Below are 17,392 nucleotides of genomic sequence, written 5' to 3' on the forward strand. Positions count from 1 at the left end.
GGTGGGAGGAGGGGGCCTGGAGGGGGGCGAGAGGCAGGAGGAAGCATATGGTTTGATGCAGGAGACGTGGAATGTGGGATGAATGCGTAGAGTGCGAGGAAGCTGTAGACGAACTGCCACTGGGTTAACCACCTTAGAGATAGGAAAGGGTCCAATAAAACGAGGAGCCAATTTTCTACTCTCCACCCTTAGAGGTAGATTCTTGGAAGAGAGCCAAACCTTCTGCCCAATAGTGTACTGGGGTGCGGGGATGCGGCGTCGGTCAGCACCTTTGCAGAAGACACTGACCGCTTTAAGAAGGGCTCTTCTGGCTCTTCTCCAGGTCCGCTGGCAGCGGAGAGCAGCGGCGTGGGCAGATGGGACCCTGGCTTCCTTCTCCTGGATGGAAAACACGGGTGGCTGGAATCCATAAACTGTGTAGAAAGGAGACAGACCAGTGGAGCAGGATGGAAGAGAGTTTAGAGCATGTTCAACCAAAGGTAAATTCTGTGACCAACTGGTAGCATCCTTTTCACAAAGCATCCTAAGCTTCACCTCAACCTCCTGGTTAGCACGTTCCGACTGACCGTCAGTTTGGGGATGAAAGTCAGATGAGAGGCTCACCTTGACCCCCAACAGACCACAGAACTCCTTCCAAAACTGAGACACAAATTGAGGGCCCCGGTCAGAAACAATGTCGGAAGGTAGTCCATGCAAACGGAAAACTTCTCGGACCAAGACTCCACCAAGCTCCTTGGCCGAGGGGAGTTTCTTGAGGGGAACCAGGTGAGTCATCTTGGAAAATCGGTCCACAATAGTGAGAATAACGGTATGGCCATTTGATGCAGGCAGTCCAGTTATGAAGTCCATGGCTATGTGAGACCAAGGTCGATGTGGAATGGGCAAAGGCCTGAGATGTCCGGCTGGCGGTCTGCGGGAAGACTTAGACTGAGAGCAGGTATGACAGGCAGCAACAAAGCCCTTAGTGTCAGAATATAACGTTGGCCACCAAAAGCGTCCCCGGATGACAGACAGGGTTTTACTTAGGCCAGGATGACAAAACAGACGAGAGTTATGACAGAAACAGAGTACCTCAGTTCGGAGATGATTAGGGACAAACAGGCGATCTGGTGGGCAAGTGACTGGGACCGGGTGCAGTCGATGAGAGCTCTTGATAGACTCCTCCAACCCCACCCGAGAGACTGCCAATCGAACGGAATCAGGTAAAATAAATTCTCCACTCTCACTAGCTTGTTCCTTAGCTGATGGCTCCAGTATTCTGGACAGAGCGTCAGGTTTGATGTTCTTCGTTCCAGGTCTGTAAGAAAGAGTGAAATTGAAACGGCTAAAAAAAATAATGCCCACCTGGCCTGGCGAGGGTTGAGTCGCTTAGCAGAATTGATGTACTCGAGATTCTTTTGATCGGTCCAAACTAAAAATGGTGTCTCAGCTCCCTCCAGCCAATGGCGCCATTCCTCCAAAGCCAGTTTGACCGCCAGCAGTTCTCGATCTCCCACATCATAATTTTGTTCTGATGAAGATAGACTTCTAGAGAAAAAGGCACAAGGGTGAACCTTATCATCATTGCTGCGTTGACTTAGAACAGCCCCTACACCCACACTGGAAGCATCCACTTCAACAATGAATTGCCTAGCGGCATCTGGGCTACGGAGAACAGGCGCAGAGGTGAACAGATCCTTCAACTTGGTGAAGGCAACATCTGCCCGTTCATTCCACAGGAATCTGGTCTTAGACGAGGTTAGGGCATGTAGAGGGGCTGCAACTTGACTGAAATTGCGAATGAAACGCCTGTAAAAGTTGGCGAACCCCAAAAACCTCTGTAGTTGTTTCCGGGTTTGTGGAATGGGCCAGTCCTTAACTGCAGACAGTTTACAGGGATCCATAGTAATTCTATTAGGAGAAATGACAAAACCAAGGAAGGAAGTAGTGGACTGATGAAATTCGCACTTCTCCGCTTTGATGAACAGGTTGTTTTGGAGAAGGCGAAGCATGACAGATCTAACATGTTGTCTATGAGTCTCTAGGTCTTTGGAAAAAAATCAATATGTCATCTAGATAGACAAAGACATACTGTCCGACCACATCTCTGAGGACATCATTGACCAAAGCCTGAAAGATCGCTGGAGCATTCGTAAGGCCAAAAGGCATCACCAAATATTCATAGTGACCAGTTGGGGTATTGAAGGCAGTTTTCCATTCATCCCCCTCCCTTATCCTCACCAAGTGGTATGCATTTCTCAGATCTAATTTGGTAAACATCTTCGCTCCTTGAATGAGATCAAAGGCGGTGTTCATGAGTGGGAGAGGGTATCTGTTTTTCACTGTTATGTCATTTAGTCCCCTATAGTCAATGCAGGGGCGCAAGGAACTGTCTTTCTTGCCAACAAAGAAAAAGCTGGCTCCTGCAGGGGAAGACGAGGGGCGAATAATGTCAGCCTTGAGACCATCACTGATGTACTTTTGCACAGCAGTTCTCTCATTCGGTCGATGAGGTGGTAAGGAAGTGGCCTTATGTTTGTTGAATACCTCCCTCAGATCATGGTATTCGATGGGGACCTTAGAAATGTCTGGGTATTTCTCTTCGATTTCCGACACACTGGTGGGAATGGGAGCATTGCGCAAACAGGACATCAAGCAATTCTGAGACCAGCCCCTGATTTCTCCTTTGACCCAATCCACATGGGGGTTGTGCTGCTTAAACCAGGATGCCCCCAAGATAACTGGCAAGTCGGGCGACTTGATCAACATAAACTTGATTATTTCATGGTGATTACCTCCCATAGTCATATGAATGGGTTCAGTCTCATGGGTAACCTGATGAACTACATGACCATCTATGGCTAGTACCTTCTGAGTCTTTTGAGTTGGAGAGTTTTGTATCCCTAAAGACTTGGCGAGGTCTAAGTCAAGAAACTCAGCATCTGCTCCAGAATCAATAAAAACAGGAAAACTATGAACACGGCCATTTATCTTAAATTCGGCAGGAATAGAAAGGAGTGGGAGGGTCTTGGCGAGAGAATGACTCAGTAGGAACCTCCCACCACCTACTGAGTTTGTCCTTTTAAAGAACAGCGGTTAATGGTATGCTTATTGGAACCGCAGTAGAAGCATAACTTCAGTCTCCTGCGACGTTCCATCTCCTGTGGCGAAAGTTTGGTACGCCCAATCTGAATGGGTTCTTCTGTTTCCTGTGTAGGCATGGTAACCAAGTTGTGTACCTCAGGGGGTGCAGAGGATGAAGGAAATAGTTCCCCAGAAGGAAGGCCTCTGAAGGTGCCAGTCTCTCTTCTCCATTCCTGCAGCCTTAGATCCATCCTAGTAGCCAGGTCCTCCAGGTCTTTCAGCGTCTCCAGAGTACTATGAGTAGTGAGCTGGTCCTTGATCTGCTCAGACAGCCCTCGGTAAAACACATCGATTAGTGCATCTTCATTCCACTTACTTCCTGCTGCCAGAGTGTGAAAATCAATAATTTAATCAGTGACTCTTCGTCTGCCCTGTTTAATTGATAGCAGACCTCTGGCAGCTTCTCGGTCAGGTAATACTGGGCTAAAAACTCGTGCCAGTTCTTTAGCAAAGTTCTTATAAGAATAACAAATCCCTGAGTCTCTTTGCCATTCAGCCGTTCCCCATAACTTAGCGTGGTCAGAAAGCAAGGAAATAACATACGCTACCTTGGATCTCTCGGTAGGGAAGGAAGACGGCTGCAGCTCAAAATGGATCTCACACTGTGTTAGGAAGGCTCTGCACTGTGAGGGTTCGCCTTTAAAAACTTCAGGTGGTGTGAGACGAGGTTCATGAAGTGGTGATGATCTGTACTGCACAGCTGGTTGCATGGAAGGTGCGGGTGGAGCTGGAGGAGGGTTAGTAGGGAGAGAAGGATTACGCAACAAAACCATCATGTCAGAAACAGTCTTCTCTAATTTGGAAATGGATCGCTCAACTCTAGTGCACCACTCTTTTGCTGGTGACGGGTTCATCATGGCCAGATTATACTGTAATGACCAGATCAGAAAACCCGATAATTCAACCAGACACAAGCTTAGTGGTAAAAGGTTTATTGGATCACAGGTGCTGGACAGGAGTTGAATGTAGCTGGAGTCCGGACAATCCTCCAATGGAGATGTGGATCCGTGATGGTCAGAGTCCGCTCCAGGGTACGGAGAACAGGTCCAGAGAAGACAGTCAGGGGTAATCCAAGATTGGGTATGATCCTGAGGATCCAGGGAGGTCTTCTGGAGGTAGAGGGTTATAATCCACAAAGGTGATTCAGGCAACGGTCGGAACAGGAAATCAGGAAGACACAGTAGAGAGGTGAGGCTGGACATCTGCTGGCTGTGAGGCTTGCGATAATCTGGCAGGGAACTCTGGCAGGAAGGAGTTGATATAGGCGGAGTGCAGAGTGGGAGAGAGCAAACGTTAATCAGGCACAGGTGAATATCATGAAGGCAATTAGTGTCAGAGCAAGGAGCAGACCAGGAAATGAACAGCTTCCAGGCTGCAACATTACAATCAATGATTAATAATTAAGCAGTTCTAGCTTTACGAAGGGCTTTCTTATACGTTATTAAACTATCTTTCCAGACTAATTGAGACTCTTCTAAATTAGAGGAACGCCACTGTCTCTCCAGCTTTCTTGCAGTCTGCTTTAAAGCACGCAGCTGTGAATTACTATTCAACACCAAAACAAAACAAATCATACCTGATAAGGAAAAACATATTAATAGTCAAATGAAATAGGCAAGAACAAAACCACATCACAAAATAACACCATACAAAAAGAAAAACAGAGTTCAATTAGCTTAAACTAAAGAGTAATTAGAAGAAAATTATTATGATCTTGTTAGATCCGGGTCGCGGCACCGTTCTTGAGCTTCCAACTAAAAGAACCGAGAGAAAAAAGATAAGGAGCTACATTTTTAAGACTAAAAGCGGCCAGGATGTCAGCCAACACCCCCATACCACCAGAAGCAGAGGAACCAGGACCAGCACTCAAAGAATATGTTAATCATACGGTGTTGTATGGTGTGGATGACAAGAGAAGATGGGAAAATGACTACAGAAGGTGTGGAAAGCATGGGAAAAATAAGGCTTCCTTACACCGTGTCCGGGAGGACCAGGGCCCACAAATGAAGCTATAACGTTTTTTACACCTAAAAGCAAAAGAACATGATATGGCTCACAATGCATGGGAAGAAGGAGGAAAGGAAAATTGGGGCTCCAAGAAAGCAGAGATGGAAAAGAAGAGGGATTTTTTTGGTGACTGTAGCAGTAATGTGTCATGGCGTGACTCAAAGGAAAAAAACAAAAACATGGATCAGAACCATACCAAAAAAGCCAGAGCAACACATTTACAAAAGCTGGAGCTGTTGCATTGTAGGCCCCACCAACAGCCTAGTCTCTTTACCCGCCTCTGCCAATAAGCTCGCCCCCACCATATGTAGGAACACCTTGCCAACCACCACCAATTCAGGTTCCACTTACGGCTGAAATTGAGCAGTTGAAGCGCCAGCTGGGGAAGGAAGAAGCCCGGATGAGGGATCAAGGACAGGGACAAGCATAGCTCAACTCTCCTGCCCCTTTCTGAAGGAGCAACATCACTATTGGACATCCCACCGATAGTAGAGAAAGGAGTGCCTAGGAATGGGGGGATCTTGAAAATAAAGAGTACTGGCTACAAGAGTATGAGACAAGAAAGAAAAAAGGCAGAGACAGAGGACACTGGTGGCGAGACTGCACTTGAGGACAGGGAGGACCTTCGCAGTGGGCAGGCCAACCTAGGACCAGGACCACCAGCTAGACCCCAAGACCACTATTCCCAAGGCGGAGTGCCAAATCCGCACCAGATGCCACAAAGCCCGACGGATGCTATCCCCATCAGGAACCCTACTGACTGGGTCTTATGTCCAACGCAGGCCATATCATTCCACCTACCTGAACCAATAGTGGCCTGCACGATCGATGGTCGAGAACCTTTTTTACTAATGGCTGACACTGGTGCCGCCATTTCTAGTGTTAACTCAAAGAAACCACTGTCATCGACAGTCTCGCCATTGTTGGATGCTCAGGGGAACCACAACACCAGTTTTTCACATAGCCATTGGCCATGACCAGCAATCAGCAATTTCAACATCAGTTTCTTTATGCTCCAGACTGCCCTGTCTGCCTTTTAGGCCGAGACCTTCTCACCAAGTTAAGCCTGATCATCTACTGCACCAACCAAGGCTTGCAGATCTGTTCCCCACTCAGGAACAGGCCTTCCCTCCATCACCGTATTTTGTACTTGGCCCCCACAGCTGAACCACGGCAAACCACTCTCAACTCATAAGATGCTGGGCTTTCTGGGCCTGACGGGATACAGTCGAAATCACATCCTAAACTACATCAACCTCACCCAACCCTTTTGTGACCCTTTTGGCAACCTCACTGCACCTTTGAGGTGGAAAAAGGAGGGGGAAGAAGCATTCACGGCCACCAAACATGCTCTGGCTCAAGCTGTTGCCTTAGCCTCCCCATGTTACGATGACCCGTTTTACTTGGATGTTTCTGAAAAAAGTGGCATTGTCAATGCTGTCCTTTTCCAGAAAAAGGAGGGATGAAGACAAGTACTGATTTACAACAGTTCCAGATTGGACAACATGGAAAAAGGCTAAGTAGGATGTACCCGCTATCTGGCCGCCCTAGCAAAGGCCATTGAGAGAAACCAGCAACATAGTAATGTGCCACCCACTAAAAGTAAATATGAACCATGGGGTGGTTGCATTTCTCCGCTCCAGAACATTCTCACAAAAACAAAATCGCTGGCATCCTCAAACAACCACACATCACATATGGAACAGAAGGGATCAACACGGCGGCTGGAATGACCACCAAAGATCATGAACCACATGACTGTGCCGCAATAGCCATAAAAGACATCAGACTAAGACCAGACCTGAGTACAGAACCCCTGAACAACCCTGACCTCACTTTGTTTACAGATGTTGCTACAAGGGAGACAAGGGGAACCTGGCCTCCTGTGTGGTAATACAACAATCTCAGCATGGTGCCACACATGAAACATTTGCTCATGGAATAATCCCACAACCTGCTTCAGCCCAACTGGCAGAGATTATTGCATTGACAATGAGCAACAGACTCATACTGTACATGACTCCTGCCTCTGCCAACTGTTGTGTTTTGAGCTCTTTGTTCCCAGTGGCACCCATCACAATCACGCCAAAGGAGTGTAATTACACATGTCTAACACGCAATAACCTTTTAGAGGTTCATAAGATACAACCTTCATGGTGTAACACAACTATTGATGTCACGCATTGGTCTAACGCATCTCAGTCAATTATTTCCAGGGCTGACTTGTTTTGGATCTGTGGAAGGGTCAGATGGTGAGAAAGATAAAGAAGAGCAGGAGGAAGACACTGATATAGGTAGGGTAATCCTGTGGGGACCGGATGGGCCCATTGCCGGAGGAGGTTTTCTGACCACATGTACCACATGTACTGCTATATTTGTATATAAAGCAGAGCCGGCTGATCTCAAGTTCCACTCTTCTACTGAGTTAGGCTGGCCTATGTGGGTCCAGTAACTATCAAAAGGAGGGTGACAGAGTTTTCCAACCCCTTTGGAAAATCTCTCACAGGTTAAAGAGAGAGACTCATCAGGTCCAGCGTTACACCTGTGAGAGTGGCACTGAAGGAGGGACATGTGATACTCAGCTAGACTAAAGAGTTTACACCATAATAGGTGTAAAAAGGAGGGATTTGTTGAGGGTTAAAACGGAGAGATGCACAGCGTCCAGTTATAGGGAGTGTGCCAGTTTGAGTAGGTGAGTTTTAAGTTGAGATTTGAATGATGTGATGGAGTCTGACTGTCTTATGAGTGGGGGGAGGGAGTTCCAGAGCCTGGGTGCTGAGCAGCTGAAGGCTCAGTCACCCATGGTCCTGAGGCGTGACGTGGGGATGGTTAGCAGTCCAGCAGAGGTTGAGCGGAGGGTGCGGGAGGGAGTGTGTTGGTGAAGGAGGTCGCTGAGGTAGGTGGGGGCTAGGTTGTGGAGAGCTTTGTAGGTGAGGAGAAGATTTTTGTAGTGGATGCGGTATTGTACTGGGAGCCAGTAAAGTTGGATGAGAACAGGGTGATGTGGTCCGAAGATTTGGTGCCGGTGATGATCCGGGCGGCTGAATTCTGAATGATTTGCAGTCTGTTGATGAGTTTGGGGGGGAGTCCAGTGACCAGGGCATTGCAGTAGTCGATGCGGGATATGACAAATGAATGAACAGGAAATCCGTCGATGATGATGGGTGGAACTGGGTTGTGATGTGATTTGGAGCCGATGAGCAGAGCCTCGGTTTCATTGCTGTTTAGTTTTAGGAAGTTCCCGCTCATCCAGCTCCGGATGTCTTCAAGGCAGATGATGAGGGAGGTGGGAGGGATGGCAGCAGTTTGGAGGAGATGTAGACCTGTGTGTTGTCAGCGTAGCAGTGAAAATGGACCCCATGGGGACGGAGGAGTGTGCCCAGGGGGAGACGGTAGATGATGAACAGAAGTGGACCCAAGACTGACCCCTGGGGGACACCCAGTGAACCACCCGAACACCCAGACTTGTGGTTCCTTAGTTGCACGAATTGTTGGCGGTCAGTGAGGTATGATGTGAACCAGGAGAGTGCAACACCAGTGATCCCAATGCCAGCCAGGCGGTCCAGGAGCAGAGGGTGGGAGATGGTGTTGAACGCTGCACTGAGGTCGAGGAGGATGAGAATGGTGAGTAGTCCAGAGTCAGCTGCACGGAGGAGGTCGTTTGTGATTTTGACCAGGGCTGTTTCAGTGCTGTGTTTTGGACGGAAGCCAGATTGGAAGGGTTCGTGGAGGTTGTTTTTGTCGAGGTGGGACTGTAGTTGTGCTGCAACCACCCTTTCGAGTGTCTTGGAGATGAAGGGGATGTTGGAGATGGGCCGGTACTGGTTAAGGACAGTGGGGTCAGCACCAGGTTTTTTCAGGATGTTTTTTTCACACGAAAGCTTACAGGTGGTTTTGGCTTTATTGATGAGTTCCGAGATGGTATGCTCTGATGCTGGGGTGAAGTCAGAGAGGGAGCTGATGAGAGGTTGTCCAGTGGTGATCATCCAAGGTGGATCATTTGGGGAGGTGCAGGATGAGGCCAGTTTTTGGTGAATAGTGTTGATTTTGGAGCTGAAGAAGTCCAAGAAGGCAGTACACTGATCGGTGGAGATGTCAGGAGGGAGGGTTTTAGGCGGTTGGAGCAAGCGGCTGACAGTTGAGAACCTGTACCAGTGTTGATGAGGTTGGAGTAGTAGGAAGATTTGGCAGTGGTGAGGACATCCTTGTAGTCAGAGGTGGTCTGAGTACATTTGGCTGGCTACAGTGAGTCCAGTCTTTTTGTAGAGTCGCTCCAATCAACGGCCGGTGGCTTTGAGCTGGCGAAGCTTAGGGGTGAACCAGGGAGCAGTGTGGGTAAATGAGACTGAGTGTGTTTTCAGGAGGGCCAGTGTGGTGAGAGAAAAGGAGAAGCAGTTGTTATAGTGAGTCACCAGGTGATGTCAGTACAGCAGATTAAGTCCAGTATATGACCTTTGTTATGGGTTGGGAGGTTGACATGTTGTGTGATACCAAGACAGTCCAGGAGTGATGTGAAGTCTTTAGCAAAGATACTAGATGAGTTGTCAATGTGGATATTGAAATCGCCCAGGAGGATAACAGTGGGGGACATTGCACATACAGATGTTAATAGTGATGAGAATTCATTGAGGAAGACAGCAGAGGGTTTTGGTGGTCTGTAGATGGTCACAATGGTAGCGGGTTTGGGGCCTGTGAGTTTTATAGCTAAACATTCAAAAGAGGAGTTATGGGGGACTGTGACAGCAGTGACTTTGATGTTATCGCGGTGAAGGAGAGCGAGACCACCCCCCCTTCCAGTAGCACGGGCTCTACTAATAAAAGAAAAACCAGACCACCTTCTCAAGGGGGTCCTTGAGAAGGTCCAGAGATGTAACATCTCCACTGCCGAGTAACGGAGCGGCGGAGATGCGCTCGCGAAAGTCAAACACAGCACAATACAGAGGAACAGATTAAAAATCCACATGGTGTGAGATCAGCAGCAACGTGAAGCCACAGAGCCAGCGCAGCGGAGGCAGAGTGGGGCGTGCTGGTTGTAGCTTCGCTGGAAATTAGGGACGGCGTTGGGGATTAGCAGCAGGCTAGCCGGCCGGCAGGTGGACACCCTCTGTGTTACAGGGGGGCGACGTCCCCCGCCAGACCCGTCGCCAGATCTCAGTCTTAAGGGGGGCTTATGAAATCCAACAGGGGGGCACCACTATTATTAGCTTATTTTTGATTATTTTACTATTCACATAGCCCTAATCCCTCACAATAATCATTATATTAAACATAGCCGGACCAGCGTGCGCTCTCTCTCTCTCACACACACACGCGGGCGCGCACACATGTACAAATAACGTATTAGATCACGCGCAGCATCTCGAACTAAACAAACAAAAAAACACCACGGCGGGTGCATTTCAAAGCAACCAACAGAGGGGTAGCTACCCATTGCCAACACACACACACAGAGATACACACACGCACACGCCGCCACCACCACTCAGTGTGCATGACGTATTAGATGACGAGCAGCATCTCAAACTAAACAAAAAAGACACCACGGCGGGTGCATTCCAAAGCAACCAACAGAGGCATAGTAGCAATAGTACCAATTGCCATCACACACACACACACTAAAAAAAATTGACTTTTTTTACTTTGAGTGGCAGTGCTGTCCTCTCGGTTGTCCACCCAGTGTCAGTAGAGCTGTATGCGGCGTTTGTCCGAGCTGAACCTCCTCATCAGCGCATCCTTCAACTCGGACTTGAACTTGTGTGTAAGGTCCTTTTCAAAAGCAAGCTGAATCAGCTGGGCCTTGCGTCTATGTAGCATACTGCGTCGATGCTCTGAGAAAACGTTTTTGAGAGTGTAAAACGAGTTTTCACACATTGCTGTGGAAGCTGGAACTAGCACTGCTAGCATCTAGCACACTGGCAAAGCCAGCAGTATCGCCACGTAACGGCAGTTGATTCACCACTAAAAACTCCAGCATATCTATTATGGCAGACATGTAGTATCTGTTGCGAGCCAGCTGTTCTGAATTTAAAAGAGTGAAAATCTCTTTGCCGGTCTCTTTTTGCGCTTTTCTGAATCTCGCCACATCGCTTCACATACTAAATGTTCCTTGGAAGCTGCATGCTTGTTTAAGCCTTTGCCAGTTTCGATAGCATGTTTCCAATCACTAAATCCTTTCAGAGAGAAGGTTGTGTCTGACGATACAGATTTGAATCTTCTGCAAGCGTAACAAAAGGCTGCGTCCTTTTCAATGGAATACTCGAGCCAATCCCTGTTCACATACCAGCTAGAGAAAAGTGAACGTCTTTTCAAACCAAAAGATCTCACGGGGTATTTTTTCAACTAAACCTGATTGGGTTTATCCGTGCCGAGGTCATTCACAGATCCATCAGTGGGGGCAGCTACAATAGTTTACCTGCTAGTGCTAGGCTCCTCTTCGTGGTCGCTGCAGGTCCGGCTGACACCGTCAGGATCCACGGAGGAAGAAATTGGTCCAGGGGTTTCTTTGCCAACGACGGCATCATGTCTTGGTTTATCCAAAGTTACCGATGTTGGGGCTTTAAACCAGTTACGTATATCCATATTTAGAAAAGCACTAAAACTAGCATGTCTGCTCGCAAAAACTCACACTTCATTTCCCTCCACAAATGCGTTAACTGATTGTTGCTGGGCAACACTGACAAATTACATACGTAGACAAACTTTCCAACAAATTCACACGGTTTTAATATATTTATTGTCTTAATGATTATGCAACACTACGTTTTAACCCAAAACAAGTACAATAAAATGAAATTGGGATTTTATTTATCTATTTATTTATTTGAGATCTGTGACTGTGATCTGGCTTGCTTGGGTGGGCCAGGGCGGGCCCAATCGTATCAGTGGGCGGGCCCGGCCCCCCAGGGCCCGCCCATGGCGACGGGTGTGTCCCCCGCACTGACAGCAATCCACGGGAGCAGGCGGGTGCCCAGGAGAGCCGGCAGGGTGGCAACAAACCAGCACAAACAGGTGTGCTTCAAGGGGCACACCAGAACAGACTTATCCAGCCAAAGAGTGCAGAGAGGAGCCACAGGAGTCCCGTACAGGTGAGCCCTGTACCGGTGTAGCTAGCTGCTGGCTAACGAGTGACGAGGCAGTGGCAGCAAACAGGTAGAGACTGTTTGCTACTGATTCGGTGTCGCAGAGTGCTAGATCAAGCAAGCCGATTCTAGCAGATGGGTTTAAAATCAATCGTTCAAACTAGACTTAAAAATAAAAATAGCAAATACAGCGAGGAGGCGCGGCAGCAGCTTGCCAGCGGTCTCTCTGCCAGCGGTTGAGTGTTGAGAGAAACTGCTACATGCTTACAGGGGGAATCAAAACAGGTGGGATGAAGCCTATAGTGGAAAAGTACCGGACACAGGGAGATAGGGGGAGTTTCCCCACACAGGGAGAAGACATCTGACTGGAGCAGAGATGAGGTGTGAGGCTGATATTGGACCAAGGATCAATCGGGGAAAGCCAAGTCTAAACCACAGCTTCACCCCAACTTTTGGACCAATAATATTTACATCATGTTCGATGGCAATATAAAAGTTAATTTAGCAAAAGAGTGGTACTCTTTTTCTGATCAGACTGCCTGGCAGAGAGAGGTCCACAGTGCTATGTAACTTGAACCTTGAACCATTTAATAAATTCTGAGCTAGACTTGACGTTTGTATATCTTCTCTCAGACAAACTAACATGACAACTTACAGTGTGTTGTGCTTGCTGACACGCCCTCACCACAGAGATGTAAGCGGGGTCTGAGTGACTTCATTATAGCGTCTCTGGAGTTCTAATGTTCCTCCTGAGGATAAACTTTGGTCAATAGGGAATGAAATCAAATTATCCCTATTTCTTGGCTAAGTATAGGAAGGTTATGTTGCGGGTTGAGACCATTAATTACATACTTTTAACATTTATGAATTTTACATTGGACCCCATTTCTGCAATTAGGCAACAGCTAACAAGTTTGAGATAAGTTTCTTTCCAAAACAGAATAGTTTTGGTTCAATTCACTCCATCACAAGGAAGAGTTTGTCTTGTAATTGGTACCTTCTATTGTACTTACATTCCAGCACTGATTATGGTACTATACACCAGGCCTTACAAAGCATGACTGCCATACGAGACTCCTTGTTAAAATTTGTGGTTCGGGATGTTTTAAATGGACTGTGGAAGTTCCTTTCCTCGTGACAAAGAAATTCTATGTACTGTCTCTGTGTTCATTTTGGGCTCCATAGCCCTTTTAAGCTTTCTGTCCACAAGTGTCATTCCTCTTTAAAAATGATTTGTAACCTCCATTGTGGGCAAATCCCTATCTACTCAACTAGATATATTAGACAATTCAGATTACACCCTTTTTAATGCCACAGACTCAGAGTCACATTGCTGTTACTTTCATGTCACAAATGTAACATCCAATGAACACCATACTGAAAATCATAGGAAGAAGTAAGATAATGATGTAATGTAATCCACATGCTTGTTGTGTTTTGTACGTACTTTAATCTTCCTTGTTTTGCGATGTGACTACCTTTGTTTTATGGTGTTATGATTGATAATCAGCACAAAAGGGGTAATATATTTTACTGTATCACATGTACAGATTTCATAATATAGAATGTCATGTCCCTGTTTGTTATATGTGACCAGATTGTTATTTTACCTCATGAGTGCTTAAGCAAGCTGTAAGGAATGTGATGATTGGTGTTGAATTAAGAACAGCTCTAAATCAGCTCTGCGATAAGAAGGAATTCCAACAGCTGCAACTTCCTCGAGTGAAATGATGCAACTCCTGTGTTCATGTTGTAAGAAGTTACCTTATGGCGTGTTCCCACTATGCAGTCCGGTACGGGTCGGGTCGGAACGGTTTGCTTATTTCAGTGTTTTCATTACCACGAAAGCGTACCGATCCGTACCGTACCGTTTCCATTGCTGTGTTCGAAACCGCCTACTTCTCCTACTATTCCTACTAGTCATACTTTTTTAAGTTCCCGGATGTACACTAGATGCATTCTAGATTCGCCGAAATGTTGAGTATGCATCATGAGGTTACTTGTCACACTCAAACTACCCAAGATGCAACGTAACGTGACGTCGCCCATCGCCATTTGAACGGTCAAATTCCGTTAACGGGACGAGAGCAGTCAAAACGGTATAACTGCGGCTAGCTTTAGTAGCACCAAATTCGTGGGAACAAAATTGTAAATAGCCGGTATTTTGTCAGATTTTCAACATGTTGGGGATCTAAACGACTACTTTCTCGCCTGAAAATGTTTCAAATGTTGCTAAAGTTATATATTTACAGCTTTATAGCTTAACAGAAATCAGCTTTTCAGGCCAGCTGATTTCGGCTCAGGCAGGAGTGAAGTGCACTGTGTGTAAACGCTCTGCACACTGTCTGATCGATGAGTATGCCGTTTGCAAGTATGTAGTATGTAGTAGGTGGTTTCGAACATAGCCCATGTCTGTAACCCTTCTGGTTGGGGTACCTAGCACACAGGACAGGTTCCAGGCTCTGCTCTCCGGTGTTGGTGAGGAGGCTGTGCAGCGGGAGCCTAATGGCGCTGTGCCAAACCAAAAAGTTTTCCAGCTGATTGGCGCAAAAATGGCCGAGAGTGGTTTCAACCGGACCGCGAGCCGGTGTGCCATTAAGCTGAAGAAGCTTGGAGGTGGTTCCAGATTATGGATGTTATTGGCTGTTATTGGCTGTTATTTGCTATTTACGCTTCGGCACACACTCCGCCCACCCCTGAGGGTCCTAAGGTAGGAACGCAAGCTGACCCCAAAGAGACCCGACCCGTACCGTTCCGAACCGTGCCGGACTGCATAGTGGAAACGAGGCTTTAGAGGACTACCCACTGTTGAATTTTTGTTGACTTTTATGCTCCTTCTTGTTAACAAGAATTAAAGCGCTTGAAGGTTTCAACTTTCAGAATCCGAGTAATCATTTTAACTCTAACAGTTTCACACATTTATTTCTAACTTACCCAAGCTTCCACAAGAAGAACAGTCCACTCTGTCCCCTTATAAAGACTCATTATTGCATGTCTCGTCCAGCCTGTTATCATCACAATTATTTTCCAAAATGCAGATATAGCCATTCGACGAGGCAGGTTTTAGAGGAGCTCTGCATCCTTGGAATTCTGATGCAGTCTATAATTAACACACCAAAATATCTTTCTGCAAGTCAGAGACTGAAGCACCACCCAGTGGATAGTGGAGCACACAGTGTTTTTCTGTAAACCTATAAGAAGCAGTTGACACTACTGTTTATACTTAATCAAGCTTATGCTTTACATACAAACTAAAAAGGCATCATATGTGATTTTATCACGTTTTCTTTAAGCAGGACAAACTTTAAAGGCTGCAGTATAAGCTGCAGTTTGCTGTGCAATATTATTGACTCTCCCCTTCAGACAGTACCAGCAGCAACCTAGTTGTTCCCATGTGAGAACCCAGAAAACAAAAGAACTTTGTGTTCAGTGTCTTTCCCAAGGAGACTTGGACATGTAGAACAGCAAGGGATGAAACCAATAACCTTTCCACCCATTGTGAAAAAGTTATTGGGGCAGATTGGCACATGGTTATAGATAGTCCAGCTCTTGATGAATGAAAGCACAGCAGCTAACATTTGAATCTTAAAGGTAGGGTAGGAGATCCTGGATTTTGAGTCCAGCGAAGCTGCAGTTTGAAAATACACAGGTAAAAAGTCCCAACCCTTTTCTTCACTTTAGCCCGAAGGCACGCCTCTAGAGTACATGAACGCGCACGAGCACGAAGGTGCACGAGCGCTGTTCTGACAGCAAGCATCGATCGTTGCCGTATTTAGTATTTAGTATTTAGTTTATGCTAACTATACGTTTAATAATGCTAGGTGCTATCCAAGCTGGCTCTAGTTTAGCTTCCTGTCAAGCTTCTGGACGCGTAATTCGTTCACGGAGCAGGGTACGCGCACAGGGGGAAGGAGGGGGAGGGAGGAGCAGATTGCAGTTTGATAGACGGCATCAGAATCCAATCATTGTGAACGGTCCGTTCACAATGATTGGATACTGTTTTTCCTAGATTGTACGTTCTAGAGGCCACTAAAACTTTTCATTTTTGTGTCAAAACTTTTAATTAATTGGTTGCAATGGGGGTGTGAAGAGTATTTCAAGCAATATGTAAAAAAATGTTCCAGAAAAAGATCCCCTACCCCGCCTTTAAGAGTTCTACAATATTATAAGAAAAAGCAGCAATAGATTTTTCAAAATGCCAGGAACCAGCTGTTAGCTTTGTTTCTGAGGATGGACCATAGATTGTGATTAAAGTAGCTGCTTTAGTATTTCTGATAGTTCCCCCTCATTTCACTTACTATCCATAGCAGTCTGTTCTATGGAGTAAAGCTGTTGGGATATTTTAGCTCGGACCTAAGTGTTGGCCTAATGGACAAACGAAACCAATATTGTCATCCCTAGATCCTATAAGACACACCTCAGGGTAGATTTCTGTCTTAGAGCTTTCAGACACTCAAGTTTTCCACATTTTGTTGTTAGATAGAAACCAACTTTCTTTAAAAGATGGTAAAGACTCTAAATGCAGCAAAAACTTACTATAATTATTTTTTTTAAAGTTCACTGAAATAAGTACAAATTATTTCCACTCTCTTCATTGAATAACTTTTTAAAAATTTGGGAGAGGAAGATTCAAACAGTCATCTTGTTAATTGGTGACAGGTGAGGGGATTGGGATTGGGTATAAAAGGAGCATCCATCAAAGGCTTAGTCTTTACAAACAAGGATGGGACATGGCTCATAACTTTGTCCAGAAGTATGATTAGTTTATAGGTGCAGAGACCTGAGTGACCTTGGTCCACAACAGAAAACCAAGACTCAGACGAAGAAATCTTGGAGAACATTTGGTGCAAGACAGATATGCAAATCCCTGATGTACTTTTCTTTTAAAGTATTCATGTCCATTTGAGATTACACTGTGTACTCAAACTCTGCCACTATCCTACTTTTACTATGTATTACTTTTAAATCAGTTAAAGTTTAAACCTGCTGAAGCTGCAGGATATTATAGGACATTTTATTTCAGTCTTTTCTAACATTTCTTCCAGAAACCTTGCAGTTTTTTTGTCTGTTGAAGTAATGGGCTGACTTTAGCTAAGGAGGAAGAGCAGCCGTCTGCTAATCGGAGGTTGGTGGTTTGACTCCCAGCTTCCTTGGATCACATGTCAAAGTGTTCATGTTTGTGA

This window comes from Odontesthes bonariensis, chromosome 7 (assembly GCF_027942865.1).
Source record: "Odontesthes bonariensis isolate fOdoBon6 chromosome 7, fOdoBon6.hap1, whole genome shotgun sequence".
NCBI classification, from domain to species: Eukaryota; Metazoa; Chordata; class Actinopteri; order Atheriniformes; family Atherinopsidae; genus Odontesthes; species Odontesthes bonariensis.